This window comes from Coregonus lavaretus (genome assembly GCF_964263955.1).
Source record: "Coregonus lavaretus genome assembly, chromosome: 33".
In the NCBI taxonomy this organism is placed as follows: Eukaryota; Metazoa; Chordata; class Actinopteri; order Salmoniformes; family Salmonidae; genus Coregonus; species Coregonus lavaretus.
In genome coordinates this window covers 25,202,815-25,218,597 of record NC_140020.1, presented here as the reverse complement: position 1 = coordinate 25,218,597, position 15,783 = coordinate 25,202,815, and positions in this window count along the sequence as shown.

The window sequence follows — 15,783 nt, the reverse complement described above, 5'->3', positions numbered from 1 at the left end:
CGATGCTTTGCAACTAATGCTGATGCTACTGATGCTCTCCCACTGATGCTTTGCTACTACACACACACACATTCACGCACTCATGCAGACTGAAGTCATTGGGGCAATTCATCGGGGCATGGACTCTACAAGGTGTTGAAAGCGTTCCACGGTGAAATTATGGGCCGAAAGACAATTTCAACTCCACCTTTCATCAAATCAGATGATTTATTTATCACAAAACCATTTGATTTTCATGATTACTTCATTGGCAAAGTGGGAAAACTTAGGCAGGAAATGCCAACAACGAACAGTGAGCCATCGTACTCATGCAAAAAATTATTATAATAATGAAAGAAAAGCATTGTAAGTTTGAAGTTAGTGTGGGAGAGGTGGAAAAATTGTTATCGATCAATAATGACAAACCTCCTGGCATTGACAACTTAGATGGAATGCTATTGTAGCTCTCTTCACGACAACAGACACAGGTTGGTTCCTTGAAACTGGCGTTTATTGCCTTGCACGTCTTTTTCTCTGATGCATCCACGTCACGCCGTGAGAACTATATATTTGAATGAACACAGTAACGTTGATAAATTATACAGTACTGAAACAAAATAATACAAATGGCGCTCGGTGCGACAATACAAATGGCACTTGGCGCGAATATAAACACAGTTCTACAGGTTGAACAAAATACCTCGTTGGCTGCTTGTCCTGAAAATAGGTTATTAAATCGTAGTTCCGTAGCAGTAACACAACAGAGAACGTTAGTTCCTGTCACGCCCTGGCTCTGGGGACTCTTTAATGTTGAGCGAGGGTGTGTAGTGTCTATGTTGTATTTTCTATGTTTCGTTCTAGTTCGTGTTTTCTATGTTGGCCAGGGTGGTTCCCAATCAGAGGCAGCTGATTCTCGTTGTCTCTGATTGGGAACCATACTTAGGCAGCCTGTTGGCACTAGTTATTTGTGGGATCTTGTTCTGTATAGGTTTGTGTTGGTGAACCTTTAGATTTGTCACGATCGTCTTGAAAAGGAGTAGACCAATACGCAGCGTGTTGAGCGAACATGATTGACTTTATTACCGTCAGTGATAATAAGCACACTACACAAAACAATAAACGACTCGTGAAGTCCACGGTGACAAAGACCGACAAGGAACAAAAACCCACAAACACAAAGTGAAACACAGACAGTTAAATATGGCTCCCAATCAGAGACAACCAGCACACAGCTGACACTCGTTGCCTCTGATTGGGAGTCACTCAGTCAAACCTAGAAAATGACGAACTAGAAACACCCAACATAGAAACAAAACACATAGAATGAACACACCCTGGCTCAACATATAGAGTCCCAGAACCAGGGTGTGACAGTACCCCCCCCCTAAAGGCGCGGACTGCGACCGCGCCTAAATCCGAGCAAAACAGGGGAGGGCTGGGTGGGCATTCCTCCTCGGCGGCGGCTCCGGCTCCGGGCTTGCCCACCACCCTCCAACAAACCCCCCATAGCGCCCCTGGTCCGGTCTGGCCCCGCTGGCTGGAGCTGGACTGGGCGTAGCAGGAGCGGTAGGCTTCAGCTCCTTAGTGGAGCAGTAGAGCGGTACCTGAATTGGCACCGATGACCCAGGCACGGGTTGTGCCGGACTGACGACTCGCACCCCTGGCTTGGTGCGAGTGGCAGGAACGGGCCGGGCCGGGCTGGCGACGCGCACCGTAGACTTGGTGCGAGTGGCAGGAACAGGCCGGACCGGGCTGGCGACGCGCACCGTAGACTTGGTGCGTGGAGCAGGGACAGGCCGGGCCGGGCTGGCGACGCACCCCGTAGGCTTGGTGCGTGGAGCAGGGACAGGCCGGGCTGGGCTGACGACGCACACCGTAGGCTTGGTGCGTGGAGCAGGGACAGGCCGGACAGGGCTGGCGACGCACACCGTAGGCTTGGTGCGTGGAGCAGGGACAGGCCGGGCAGGGCTGGCGACGCACACCGTAGGCTTGGTGCGTGGAGCAGGAACAGGCCGGGCTGGGCTGGCGACGCACACCGTGGGTTTGGTGCGTGGAGCAGGGACAGGCCGGGCAGGGCTGGCGACGCACACCGTAGGCTTGGTGCGTGGAGCAGGAACAGGCCGGGCTGGGCTGGCGACGCACACCGTAGGCTTGGTGCGTGGAGCAGGGACAGGCCGGGCTGGGCTGGCGACGCACACCGTAGGTTTGGTGCGTGGAGCAGGGACAGGCCGGGCTGGGCTGGCGACGCACACCGTAGGTTTGGTGCGTGGAGCAGGGACAGGCCGGACAGGGCTGGCGACGCACACCGTAGGCTTGGTGCGTGGAGCAGGGACAGGCCGGGCAGGGCTGGTGACGCACACCGTAGGCTTGGTGCGTGGAGCAGGAACAGGCCGGGCTGGGCTGGCGACGCACACCGTAGGTTTGGTGCGTGGAGCAGGGACAGGCCGGGCTGGGCTGTCGACGCACACCGTAGGCTTGGTGCGTGGAGCAGGAACAGGCCGGGCAGGGCTGGCGACGCACACCGTAGGCTTGGTGCGTGGAGCAGGAACAGGCCGGGCAGGGCTGGCGACGCACACCGTAGGCTTGGTGCGTGGAGCAGGAACAGGCCGGGCTGGGCTGGCGACGCACACCGTAGGCTTGGTGCGTGGAGCAGGGACAGGCCGGGCTGGGCTGGCGACGCACACCGTAGGTTTTGGTGCGTGGAGCAGGGACAGGCCGGACAGGGCTGGCGACGCACACCGTAGGCTTGGTGCGTGGAGCAGGGACAGGCCGGACAGGGCTGGCGACGCACACCGTAGGCTTGGTGCGTGGAGCAGGGACAGGCCGGGCAGGGCTGGCGACGCACACCGTAGGCTTGGTGCGTGGAGCAGGGACAGGCCGGGCCGGGCTGGCGACGCACACCGTAGGCTTGGTGCGTGGAGCAAGGACAGGCCGGGCTGGGCTGTCGACGCACACCGTAGGCTTGGTGCGTGGAGCAGGGACAGGCCGGACTGGGCTGGCGACGCACACCGTAGGCTTGGTGCGTGGAGCAGGGACAGGCCGGGCTGGGCTGTCGACGCACACCGTAGGCTTGGTGCGTGGAGCAGGAACAGGCCGGGCTGGGCTGGCGACGCACACCGTAGGCTTGGTGCGTGGAGCAGGGACAGGCCGGGCTGGGCTGTCGACGCACACCGTAGGCTTGGTGCGTGGAGCAGGAACAGGCCGGGCAGGGCTGGCGACGCACACCGTAGGCTTGGTGCGTGGAGCAGGGACAGGCCGGACTGGGCTGGCGACGCACACCGTAGGCTTGGTGCGTGGAGCAGGAACAGGCCGGACCGTACTGGGAACACACACCACTGGCCTTAAACGGGGATCAGGAACGGGCCGGACCGGACTGGCAATACACCTCAGTACCTCTCGCCGTGCCTCTACAACTTCCCTCCCTCCTCTCGCCAATGGCTCCCGTAACCCGGTGGCCTTCTCTCCTCGTCTCCCATTTCGCACTGTGGCAGCCTCCTGCTGCCCAGTCGCCCATGCCGTGTGCCCCCCCCTAAAAATTTCTTTGGGTTGCCTCTCGCCTGTCCGACGTTGACCCGTTTGGCGCCGCTGCTCCTCTCCTGCCTGGGTCTCCCCCTTTATCGCCTTCCGGTACCGGACGGCCTCCTCCTCAGTAATCTGCCCCCAACCGAGGAGGACATCCACAAGAGTCACCTCCTGCGTGTGTTCCTGGACACGCTGCTTGGTCCTGGTATGGTGGGTTTTTCTGTCAAATTGTCTTGAAAAGGAGTAGACCAATACGCAGCGTGTTGAGCGAACATGATTGACTTTATTACCGTCAGTGATAATAAGCACACTACACAAAACAATAAACGACTCGTGAAGTCCACGGTGACAAAGACCGACAAGGAACAAAAACCCACAAACACAAAGTGAAACACAGACAGTTAAATATGGCTCCCAATCAGAGACAACCAGCACACAGCTGACACTCGTTGCCTCTGATTGGGAGTCACTCAGTCAAACCTAGAAAATGACGAACTAGAAACACCCAACATAGAAACAAAACACATAGAATGAACACACCCTGGCTCAACATATAGAGTCCCAGAACCAGGGTGTGACAAGACTTCACGTATCATTTTGTTGTTTTGTTGATTGTGTATAGTACTCATTAAAAGATGTACGACTCTCACGCTGCGCCTTGGTCCGCTATTTATAACGATCGCGACAGAAGATCCCACCAAAACAGGACCAAGCAGCGTGTTCAGGAACAAACGCCGGGTAAGGAACAGGAGGTTACTCTAGTGGATGTCCTCCTCGGTTGGGGGAAGATCACCGAGGAGGAGGCCGTCCGCTACCGGAGGGCGATGAGGGAGGATGCCCAGGCAGGAGAGGAGAAGCGGCGCCAACCGGGCCGTCGTCGGACAGGTGAGAGGCAACCCCAAGAAATTTTTTTTGGGGGGCACACTAAATGGACGACGGGGCTGCTGGAGGCAGCTACAGGGCGAGTTTGCGGACTAGGAGAGGAGGCCACCAGGTTACGGGGGCCATTGGTCATGAGGGGGAAGGAGAGTATAGAGGCACGGCGAGAGGTACTGGGGTGTGTTACCAGTCCGGTCCGGCCCGTGGTGTGTGTTCCCAGTGCGGTCCGGCCTGTTCCTGTCCCTCGCACCAAGCCTGTGGTGCGCATCGCCAGCCCGGTCCGGCCTGTTCCTGCTCCCCGCACCAAGCCAGTGGTGCGCGTCGCCAGCCCGGTCCGGCCTGTTCCTGCTCCCCGTTCTCCCCGCCTGGCCTGTTCCTGCTCCCCTGTTCTTGCCAAAGCTTGATGAAAGGTAGCTTCTTGGAATCTTCAGGGCTGCAAGGTGAGGCAAATCCTTAAGCCATGACTCCCATTGTGGCAGAATGTGCTCGGGGAGATCTTTGTCCCAGCTTACTTTGTCTCTGCATAGTGTCTGAAGGATCTGTTTGCCAACTAGTATGAAGGGAGACACAAACCCCAGCGGATCATAGAGGGAAGCGACGGTTGAGAGAACACCTCTCCTTGTCAGTGGATTTTCCTTAACTACGACCCTGAATTGGAATTCATCTGTTTCAACGCACCACTGAACTGCAAGTGCTCACTCGATGTGAAGTTCTCCTAGGGCCATGTCTAGATCCTTGGTTTGGGCACGTTCTGCAAGTGGTATAGCGGCAATCACTTCTGTGTCGTTGGACACGAACTTGTGCAGCCGAAGGTTTCCTGTTTTGCACAAGGCTCTTGACTCTTCCACCAAATGTATGGCTTCAGCAGGTGACTTTACGCTTATTAAGCCATCGTCAACGTAAAAGTTTCTCTGGATGAACTTGATGGACTCTTCACTGAACCTTCCATGACCCTGCGATGCTAGATGCTTGAGTCCAAAGTTGGAGCAGCCAGGGGATGAAGCTGCCCCAAACAAGTGCACCTTCATTCTGTACACAGAGCGTTTGGAGTCTAGATCGCCTTTGTCCCACTAGAGGAACCTTAGGTGGTCTTGGTGTTCCTTTGCAACGTGAAACTGATTAAACATCTTTTCAACATCACACATTATGGTGACTGGACCTTTTCTAAATCGACATAGCACTCCAACTAATGTGTTAGTCAGGTCTGGCCCGGTCAAGTGATGATCGTTTAGGGAGGTTTCTTGACAGCGTGCCGAACAGTCGAAAACCACACGGATCTTCCCAGGTTTGTGGGGGTGGTAGACTCCGTGGTGCGGAATGTACCATGCTGGTTGGTAATCGAGTTCAGGCTGTGGAACCTTCTCAGCATCTCCTCAGGTTATTATGTCATTCATGAAATGGACATAATCCTCATAATACTGCTTATTTCTCCTCAGTCGTCGCTCTAATGAGGTGAGCCTATGAACTGCACATCATTTATTGTCTGGGAGATTAGGTTTGTCCGTCTTGAAAAGAAGTGGGAGCTCATAGTGTCCGTCTTCCTTCTGCCTTATACTTTCTTTCACTTTAAACAAGAAGAGAAGGTATTCCTGAGAAACTGGGTTGTCATCTGCAGTGTGATCTGTGAAATTAGATTTGAGGACCTTGATTATGTCTGTTGGATTGATCTCTTTGACTTGAGTTTATGATTCTGTGACTGGTTCCTATTGCATCACCGTAGTCACTTGCTTGAGTCAAGCAGCCAACAATGCTCCAGCCGAGATCAGTTCGCTGTGCATATGGATGATTTTCTTCACCGGACAGGATCTCCCTTGGAAGAAGGGCTTGTTGACAGTTATAGCCGATCAGAAGGCCTACTTCGCAATCCAGTGGTGGTGGAATCTTGACTGCCAATTGTTCCAGATGAGGCCATTTTAGAGATGTTTCAGCAGTTGGAATGTGCGACCTGTCTGCTGGAATGAATTCTCGTGTGAAAAGTGGTGGCAATGGGATCCTTTTCTCTAAGTTGTACCCTCTCACTTGTAGACTTGTCAGTTTCTGGCAGGGTATGACTGTTGACCCTGTAGACATTGTGGACAGCCGCAAACTGACATTGTCTTTGTTTGTGTTGAGGTCTTGGGCCACTTCATCTAGGATGAAAGTCGTATCGCTTTGCGTGTCTAAGAGCGCGTAGACGAGAACTTCTTGATCTGGCTGTTTTGTGGACGAGACCCAGACTGGTATGATTGAGGACGTTTGTGTGCTTAGGCCTTCTTGTATGACTCTGTTGGTAATTGGTGGTCCTCTGTAGCTCAGCTGGTAGAGCACGGCGCTTGTAACGCCAAGGTAGTGGGTTCGATCCCCGGGACCACCCATACACAAAAAAAAATGTATGCACGCATGACTGTAAGTCGCTTTGGATAAAAGCGTCTGCTAAATGGCATATTATATTATTATATTATTATTATAATTGCTGCTGCAGCTATTTCTTTGGTGTCTGCTCTGTGCTTTGAGTAGTCATCTACCTTTGGAGGTGTTGACCTTTGATGTTCCTTGAACTTGTCATCATGCAAACATGTCGGGTGTCTCTTCTGACATCTTTCACATGTACTCTTGTTATCACACATTCTTGAGTGATGGCCAGTCTTCAAACATTCAAAGCAAAGCTTTTCTGCTTGCACAAACTTGACACGATCTTGAACCGTCTGTTCACTGAATTTTCTGCTCTTGACGAGGACATGTCCTGTTCTTTTGCAAAACATGCATGATGGGATGTTGCGCTGTGTTGTGTTTGTGGACAGTGTCTTTGCTTGAATGGTTTGACTTCGTGGATGCTTTGGTTTCTCGCTTTCCACACTCTTGAGCGCTTGTATTGAGGATATAGGATTGCAAGCGAGATCTGCTTCCTTCGATAGAAAGTCTACAAACACTTTGAATGGTGGGTACCCAGCGTTTGCTTGTCTGACTTCCATCGTTTTGCGGTTCCAACTGGATACCAGCCAATCTGGCAACTTCAGCAGAATCTTTTGACTCCCATTGCAGTCATTGAGAACTTCCAATGTCTTAATGTGGGGCATTGCAGCCTCGCAGCTCTTGAGGAAGTCTGCAAAGTCTCTTAGTTCACAACTATCCTTAGAGCTTATCTTTGGCCATCCATGCAGCTTGTCTCTGAAGGACTTCCCAATTATGAATGGGTCTCCGAAACGTTTTTGCAACAGCTGCCAGGCTGAGTCGTATGCTGCTTCAGTGCCTAGTAGGAAAAATCCTTCAACAGCTTTCTTTGCGGCACCACCTAAGTACTTTCTTAGGTAATACAGTTTTTCATTCTTTGGAATGTTTTTCCTGTCTATTAATGTTTCAAAAGATAGCTGCCAGTCTTTGAATTTCATAGGATCTCCAGTGAATAATGCAGGCTCTGGTGTTGGGAGACGATTGGCACTTATAGCTTCTGCTAGCATGTTGACCAGATCAGAGCTGTTCTGCACTTGATGCATGGACACTGAAGTTGGTGGAGCTTGAGGTACCAATTGTGGACTTTGGGGACTAGGAGCTTGACTTGTAACTGGTAGAGGTTGAGGAATGAATGAGGGACTTGAGCCATAGAGGGCTTGCGTTGTGACTGGTAGAGATTGTGGGCGGTCTGGAGGAACTGTGAGGTCAAGAACTTGAAGTTCTCCTGCTGGTTCTACATCATGCAGAAAGTCAGTTGTCTCAAAATTGTCTTCGACTTTATATTTTTTTATTTTTTTATCGTAGACCTTTTTTGATCGTAGACCTTTACTCGAGCTCTTGCAGCGTTCAACTTCTTCACTTCCTCTAGACTTTCAAGCTTTCTACGCTTGTCTTGCATTGCCTGTTGTCTGGCTAGGTTCTCAGATTCAAATTGTGTCAGCCACTGTTTTCCTTCAGCCTCTAGCCTTTGACGTTCTATCGCTTCCCTTTCTTGTTCATCCAACACTGCCAAAATCTCCTTGGATGTGGCAGCTTCAGCTGCAGCCTCATTTATTTTGACTGAGTGGATGCTAGAGTGGATAGAACCACATTTTGATCGACGAGACGGTGGCATTGATAGAGAACCTGTTGAGTCTAGGATCAAGCCAACATCAGGCCAAGGTTCTTCCTCCTCATCTGCTGTATGCCCTTTAAGTTGCCTTTCTGCCTTTTGAATGATAAATCCTGAAAGCGAAATGCACGTGTCAACTCTGCGTCGCAGGTTTGGTTCAGGAGTTTGCATTCTACGTAACTCTTCATAAATTACCTGTACATCAGAACAGGTGCTTTTCATGTTCTCAATCAGCTCATTTAATTCGTCCTCGGAGGCCGAATCAGTCAATATTTCCTTGCCTATTCTTGCATGATACTTCCACTTCTCATGGATGATCCTGTACCGACATTGTACACTCTTCAGCCTTTCTTCTTGAAGTTATTTTCCTTTCTCTGTTAGGGATCGGGTTCTTTCACTTCTTCGTAGCCTTTCCACTTCTGCAGACTCTGTGTCTGTCGTGTCGGGTTGAGCAGGTGATTTGGTAATTTCACGGCATGTCTCAGTGCTTGTGTCTGACATTTTGAGATGGATGTGGTATATGTGTCTCAACTATTGAGCTTGAATTGGATTTATATCAGGCTATGGGTGAATGTAAGCTACAGTAGGCCTAAATGTGATTAGCCAGGAAGGTTAATAACTGTATGAATTCCTTAACTGTGTGAAGACTAGGTGGGTAGCCTAACTTCTAAATATAAACTTCAATATTGCATCAAGATAACTATCAGCATTTAAACTTAGCTAGACTTCAAGTTGACTTCAATTTCAAAATAAGATTGAAAATTACTTTGGTACAATAAACCTTAATCACAGAATGAATATGCGTATAATGCATTAAATCACGTATCACTTCACATAATAAAATAATTTCACATCAGTGGAGGTACCCTTTAAACTTTGCTTAAATTGCCCTTTAAGCTTGGCTAACACCACTTTTCATAAAACACTAATCTTAATTTCAATTGATGATTATCTTTTATCTTTACTCAAAACGTGTTCACTTGCTTATGGAGTTAAGTTTCCCTTTCAATCTCGTAACACCTAACAACCACAAACACCAGCACATTCGATTTATCCCCAAAACATGTAGGCTAAGCACAGTATGTAAGATTCATAGAGCTGAGTCCTTAGTTGCAATTTCCAAGTTGAACCACTTCTCATCCCACCTTAACTTGAATGTTGTGGTAGAGTGCCTTTGGCCTGAAAAGTAGTGCTTTCAACACAGTCCAATCACCGTTGCTTGCAGTCGCTATGCCAACAATGTCAAGGGCTTTGCTTATCTGATCTGCTGGATCTTCGTTGCGTCGTTTCCTGCGGCGGTCTTGTTGTCTCTCCTACCCGTGTTGAGCAGGCGAGTTCTCACTGTAGCTCTCTTCACGACAACAGACACAGGTTGGTTCCTTGAAACGGGCGTTTATTGCCTTGCACGTCTTTTTCTCCGATGCATCCACGTCACGCCGTGAGAACTATATATTTGAATGAACACAGTAACGTTGATAAAGTATACAGTACTGAAACAAAATAATACAAATGGCGCTCGGCGCGACAATACAAATGGCGCTTGGCGCGACAATACAAATGGCACTTGGCGCGAATATAAACAAAGTTCTACAGGTTGAACAAAATACCTCGTTGGCTGCTTGTCCTGAAAAGAGGTTATTGAATCCTTAAAGTCCCTTGAAAGTCCATTTAATGTCTTTATTTGCCTCTGCCATCAACAATTATAACTCAGACTAAGATCTGCTTAAGTTAGATTGCACACAGTCAATTAACAAATTCCGTAGCAGTAACACAACAGAGAACGTTAGTTCCGGGATGGAACATAAAAACACAAACAATGGCCTAACGTTAATTTTACCTGTTACATCACATTTAAATTCTTACCTATACATCAATAAATCATTCATTTATTTACTACATCAAATAAACCATGAATTATGTATTAATCATGCATCATGAACACAGCATCTATGTAACACCACTTACAGCTACTGAGGATGGTAGCTGACTCTATATCCACTCCTATCTGTTATATCTTTAATCTGAGCCTAGAGGAAAGTATTTTTCCTCAGGCCTGGAAGGAAGCCAAAGTCATTCCGCTACCCAAGAGTGGTAAAGCGGCCTTTACTGGTTCTAACAGCAGACCTATCAGCCTGCTGCCAGCTCTTAGCAAACTGTTGGAAAAATTGTGTTTGACCAAATACAATGCTATTTCTCTGTAAAATAAATGTAACAACAGACTTTCAGCATGGATCAGACCCTACTTTTCAATGTCCGCCTAAAATGACATACTCAAATCTAACTGCCTGTAGCTCAGGACCTGAAGCAAGGATATGCATATTCTTCTTACTATTTGAAAGGAAACACTTTGAAGTTTGTTGAAATGTGAAATTAATGTAGGAGAACATAACACAATAGATCTGTTAAAAGATAAAACCCCCAAAAAACATATGTTTTCTATTTTTTGACATTAATAAGAAAAGCCATACATTCAGATAGGAAGTTGGAGATATTTTAGATGTTGTCTACAAGAGGGCAACAGTGTATGTGCAACGTTTCAGACTGATACCTTCAAGAATGAGGGAGCTACATAACATTTAGTATGAAGTCACCCAGGTGTCCCTCACGAGTTTGCCCAAATGTACCCAAGTGGCCTAGAAGTGGCCGAATTGGTAAATTGATACATTTTCAAGTACATAACAATTGAGAATATACAAAAATGCTATGGTAAAAAAAAAATACAAGTTTGCACACTCCCAGGAATGTCATGATGGATCATTAGCTTCCCTACATAAAAGGTACTCACAGGAGATGTGACGAGAATGCTGATCCAATGCATCCCAACACAGAAGTGAACTATGTAAGATAAGGACCAAGTTACCAGCCAACACTGATCTAATGTCATAAGTGAACACACCACAAACCACACACAAAGTAAAAAATTATAATAATCCAGAGACAACAGCAGGGTTCGGACTGACTGAAAAATAAAAAAACAATAAGAATACTTTTACAGATAAGCCCTGCAACAATACATCAAATAGACAACACATATCTATAAACATATATATTATATAGAGTAGGGGGAACACAATCACTGTGGTGAAGTGTGTGTACCAATGGTAAATAAGGCTGGTGAGGGGAGGACGGCTCGTAGTGGTGGCCGGGGTGTGGTGAGTGGAATAGTATCAAGCACATGGTTTTCGTCTGTTTTGTGTTCCGTTCAATCCATTCCGGCTATTCCACTACATTCCGGCCATTGTTGTGGGCCGTCCTCCCGTCACCAGCCCCCACTGGCTTTTATATACAGTGGGGGAAAAAGGTATTTAGTCAGCCACCAATTGTGCAAGTTCTCCCACTTAAAAAGATGAGAGAGGCCTGTAATTTTCATCATAGGTACACGTCAACTATGACAGACAAAATGAGGAAAAAAAATCCAGAAAATCACATTGTAGGATTTTTAATGAAGTTATTTGCAAATTATGGTGTAAAATAAGTATTTGGTCAAAAACTAAAGTTTCTCAATACTTTGTTATATACCCATTGTTGGCAATGACACAGGTCAAACGTTTTCTGTAAGTCTTCACAAGGTTTTCACACACTGTTGCTGGTATTTTGGCCCATTCCTCCATGCAGATCTCCTCTAGAGCAGTGATGTTTTGGGGCTGTCGTTGGGCAACACGGACTTTCAACTCCCTCCAAAGATTTTCTATGGGGTTGAGATCTGGAGACTGGCTAGGCCACTCCAGGACCTTGAAATGCTTCTTACGAAGCCACTCCTTCGTTGCCCGGGCGGTGTGTTTGGGATCATTGTCATGCTGAAAGACCCAGCCACGTTTCATCTTCAATGCCCTTGCTGATGGAAGGAGGTCTTCACTCAAAATCTCACGATACATGGCCCCATTCATTATTTCCTTTACACGGATCAGTCGTCCTGGTCCCTTTGCAGAAAAACAGCCCCAAAGCATGATGTTTCCACCCCATGCTTCACAGTAGGTATGGTGTTCTTTGGATGCAACTCAGCATTCTTTGTCCTCCAAACACGACGAGTTGAGTTTTTACCAAAAAGTTATATTTTGGTTTCATCTGACCATATGACATTCTCCCAATCCTCTTCTGGATCATCCAAATGCACTCTAGCAAACTTCAGACGGGCCTGGACATGTACTGGCTTAAGCAGGGGGACACGTCTGGCACTGCAGGATTTGAGTCCCTGGCGGCGTAGTGTGTTACTGATGGTAGGCTTTGTTACTTTGGTCCCAGCTCTCTGCAGGTCATTCACTAGGTCCCCCCGTGTGGTTCTGGGATTTTTGCTCACCGTTCTTGTGATCATTTTGACCCTACAGGGTGAGATCTTGCGTGGAGCCCCAGATTGAGGGAGATTATCAGTGGTCTTGTATGTCTTCCATTTCCTAATAATTGCTCCCACAGTTGATTTCTTCAAACCAAGCTGCTTACCTATTGCGGATTCAGTCTTCCCAGCCTGGTGCAGGTCTACAATTTTGTTTCTGGTGTCCTTTGACAGCTCTTTGGTCTTGGCCATAGTGGAGTTTGGAGTGTGACTGTTTGAGGTTGTGGACAGGTGTCTTTTATACTGATAACAAGTTAAAACAGGTGCCATTAATACAGGTAACGAGTGGAGGACAGAGGAGCCTCTTAAAGAAGAAGTTACAGGTCTGTGAGAGCCAGAAATCTTGCTTGTTTGTAGGTGACCAAATACTTATTTTCCACCATAATTTGCAAATAAATTCATTAAAAATCCTACAATGTGATTTTCTGGATTTTTTTTCCTCAATTTGTCTGTCATAGTTGACGTGTACCTATGATGAAAATTATAGGCCTCTCTCATCTTTTTAAGTGGGAGAACTTGCACAATTGGTGGCTGACTAAATACTTTTTTTCCCCACTGTATATATAGACCCACAATGTATTGCCAATGTGCATATTATGTTGACTTTGACATGCTGTGGCTGTGGTTTTTGAGTGCCTTGTTTGCTATTCATACACATATTTCATTAGTCATTATATATACAGTACCAGTCAAAACCTACTCATTCAAGGGTTTTTCTTTATTTTTACTATTTTCTACATTGTAGAATAATAATGAAGACATCAAAACTATGAAATAACACATATGGAATCATGTAGTAACCAAAAAGGTGTTCAACAAAATTTTAGATTCTCCACCCTTTGCCTTGATGACAGCTTTGCACACTCTTGGCGTTCTCTCAACCAGCTTCATGAGGAATGCTTTTCCAACAGTCTTGAAGGACTTGGCTGCTTTTCCTTCACTCTGTAGTCCAACTCATCCAAACCATCTCAATTGGGTTGAGGGTGATTATGGAGGCCAGGTCATCTGATGCAGCACTCCATCACTCTCCTTCTTGGTCAAATAGCCCTTACACAGCCTGGAGGTGTGTTGGGTCATTGTCCTGTTGAAAGACAAATGATAGTCCCACTGATCCCAAACCAGATGGAATGGCGTATCGCTGCAGAATGCTGTGGTAGCCGTGCTGTTTAAGTGTGCCTTGAATTCTAAATAAATCACTGACAGTGTCACCAGCAAAGCACCCCCACACAATCACATCTCCTCCTCCATGCTTCACGGTGGGAGCTACACATGCGAAGATCATCCGTTCACCTACTCTGCGTCTCACAAAGACTGGTTGGAACCAAACATCTCAAATGTTGACTCATCAGACCAAAGGACAGATTTCCACCGGTCTAATGTCCATTGCTCGTGTTTCTTGGCCCAAGCAAGTCTCTTCTTCTTATTGGTGTCCTTTAGTAGTGGTTTCTTTGCAGTAATTCGACCATGAAGGCCTGATTCATACAGTCTCCTATGAACAGTTGATGTTGAGATGTGTCTGTTGAACTCTGTGAAGCATTTATTTGGGCTGCAATTTCTGAGGCTGGTAACTCTAATGAACTTATCCTCTGCAGCAGAGGTAACTCTGGGTCTTCCTTTCCTGTGGTGGTCCTCATGAGAGCCAGTTTCATCATACGCTTGATGGTTTTTGCGACTGCACTTGAAGAAACTTTAAAAGTTCTTGAATTTTTCTGTATTTACTGACCTTCATGTGTTAAAGTAATGATGTACTGTCGTTTCTCATTGCTTATTTGAGCTGTTCTTGCCATAATATGGACTTGGTCTTTTACCAAAATAGGGCTATCTTCTGTATACCACCCCTACCTTGTCACAACACAACTGATCGGCTCAAACGCATTAAGAAGGAAAGAAATTCCACAAATGAACTTTCAACAAAACACACCTGTTAATTGAAATGCATTCCTCATGAAGCTGGTTGAGAGAATGCCAAGAGTGTGCAGAGCTGTCATCAAGGCAAAGGGTGGCTACTTTGAAGAATCTCAAATATAAAATATATTTTGATTCATTTAACACTTGTTTGGTTACTACATAATTCCATATGTGTTATTTCATAGTTTTGATGTCTTTACTATTATTCTACAATGTAGAAAATAGTAAAAATAAAGAAAACCATTGAATGAGTGGGTGTGTCCAAATGTTTGACTGGTACTGTATATATATATATAGCAATCAAAGAAAAAATCTTAAAAAATATCTCAAATTAATAATATAATAATAACATTCAAACAACTACATTAGCATGAGTAGAAGAAAACATCTCTCACTTACCAGTCTAAACTGCCGTCCTCTCCTTCCAAAAATATATCTTCAGCTGTTGAGTCTAAACTATATTCACTAAGTCCTCATCTACTGGTTCTGTGACACTTTCCCGGTCGATTTCTGCTATTATCTCATCCAAATCTGTATACCTGGACTTTGAGTTAGCTTTTCCAGTATTAGTAGCCATATTGTACTTTCAAAATTTGCAGAAAACTTTGTTTACTAAATCGAGCTGTGCGTAACACGATGCAGCATTTCCTTGTTTAGATTTCCAATGGACACTAAACCGCGTTGTGCACGTATGAATAGACAGGCTTTTCCTCAGACAAAGGACCATCTCATACTCCTGTAAATCCCAGTTCATTGGCTATCTAGCTAGCTATGTTTCAAAACAATAGGTGGTCATTGGACCAAGATACAGTCAATGAAGTGAACACCGCCCGCCGCATTGGTGCGTAATCATGTCAGTTCTTGGTGGGCTGAAATAGCTTTTGTGTAGCCTATACGTCATGCAGAAACGTTTGGTTGCCTTCTTGAGTATCTGAGGATCACAGAAAAACCGAACTTGACTGGGTGAAACAAGGTGTAGCCTTTATATTATGTCGAAATGTTTTGTTGCAAGTTGAACGAGACTTAATTTAGGCGAAACGCTGTATACAACATGGATCGTGTTAGGATTTTTAAATGGTTTTTATCAAACAAAACAACTCTACATTTTATCTCTGGGACCCTC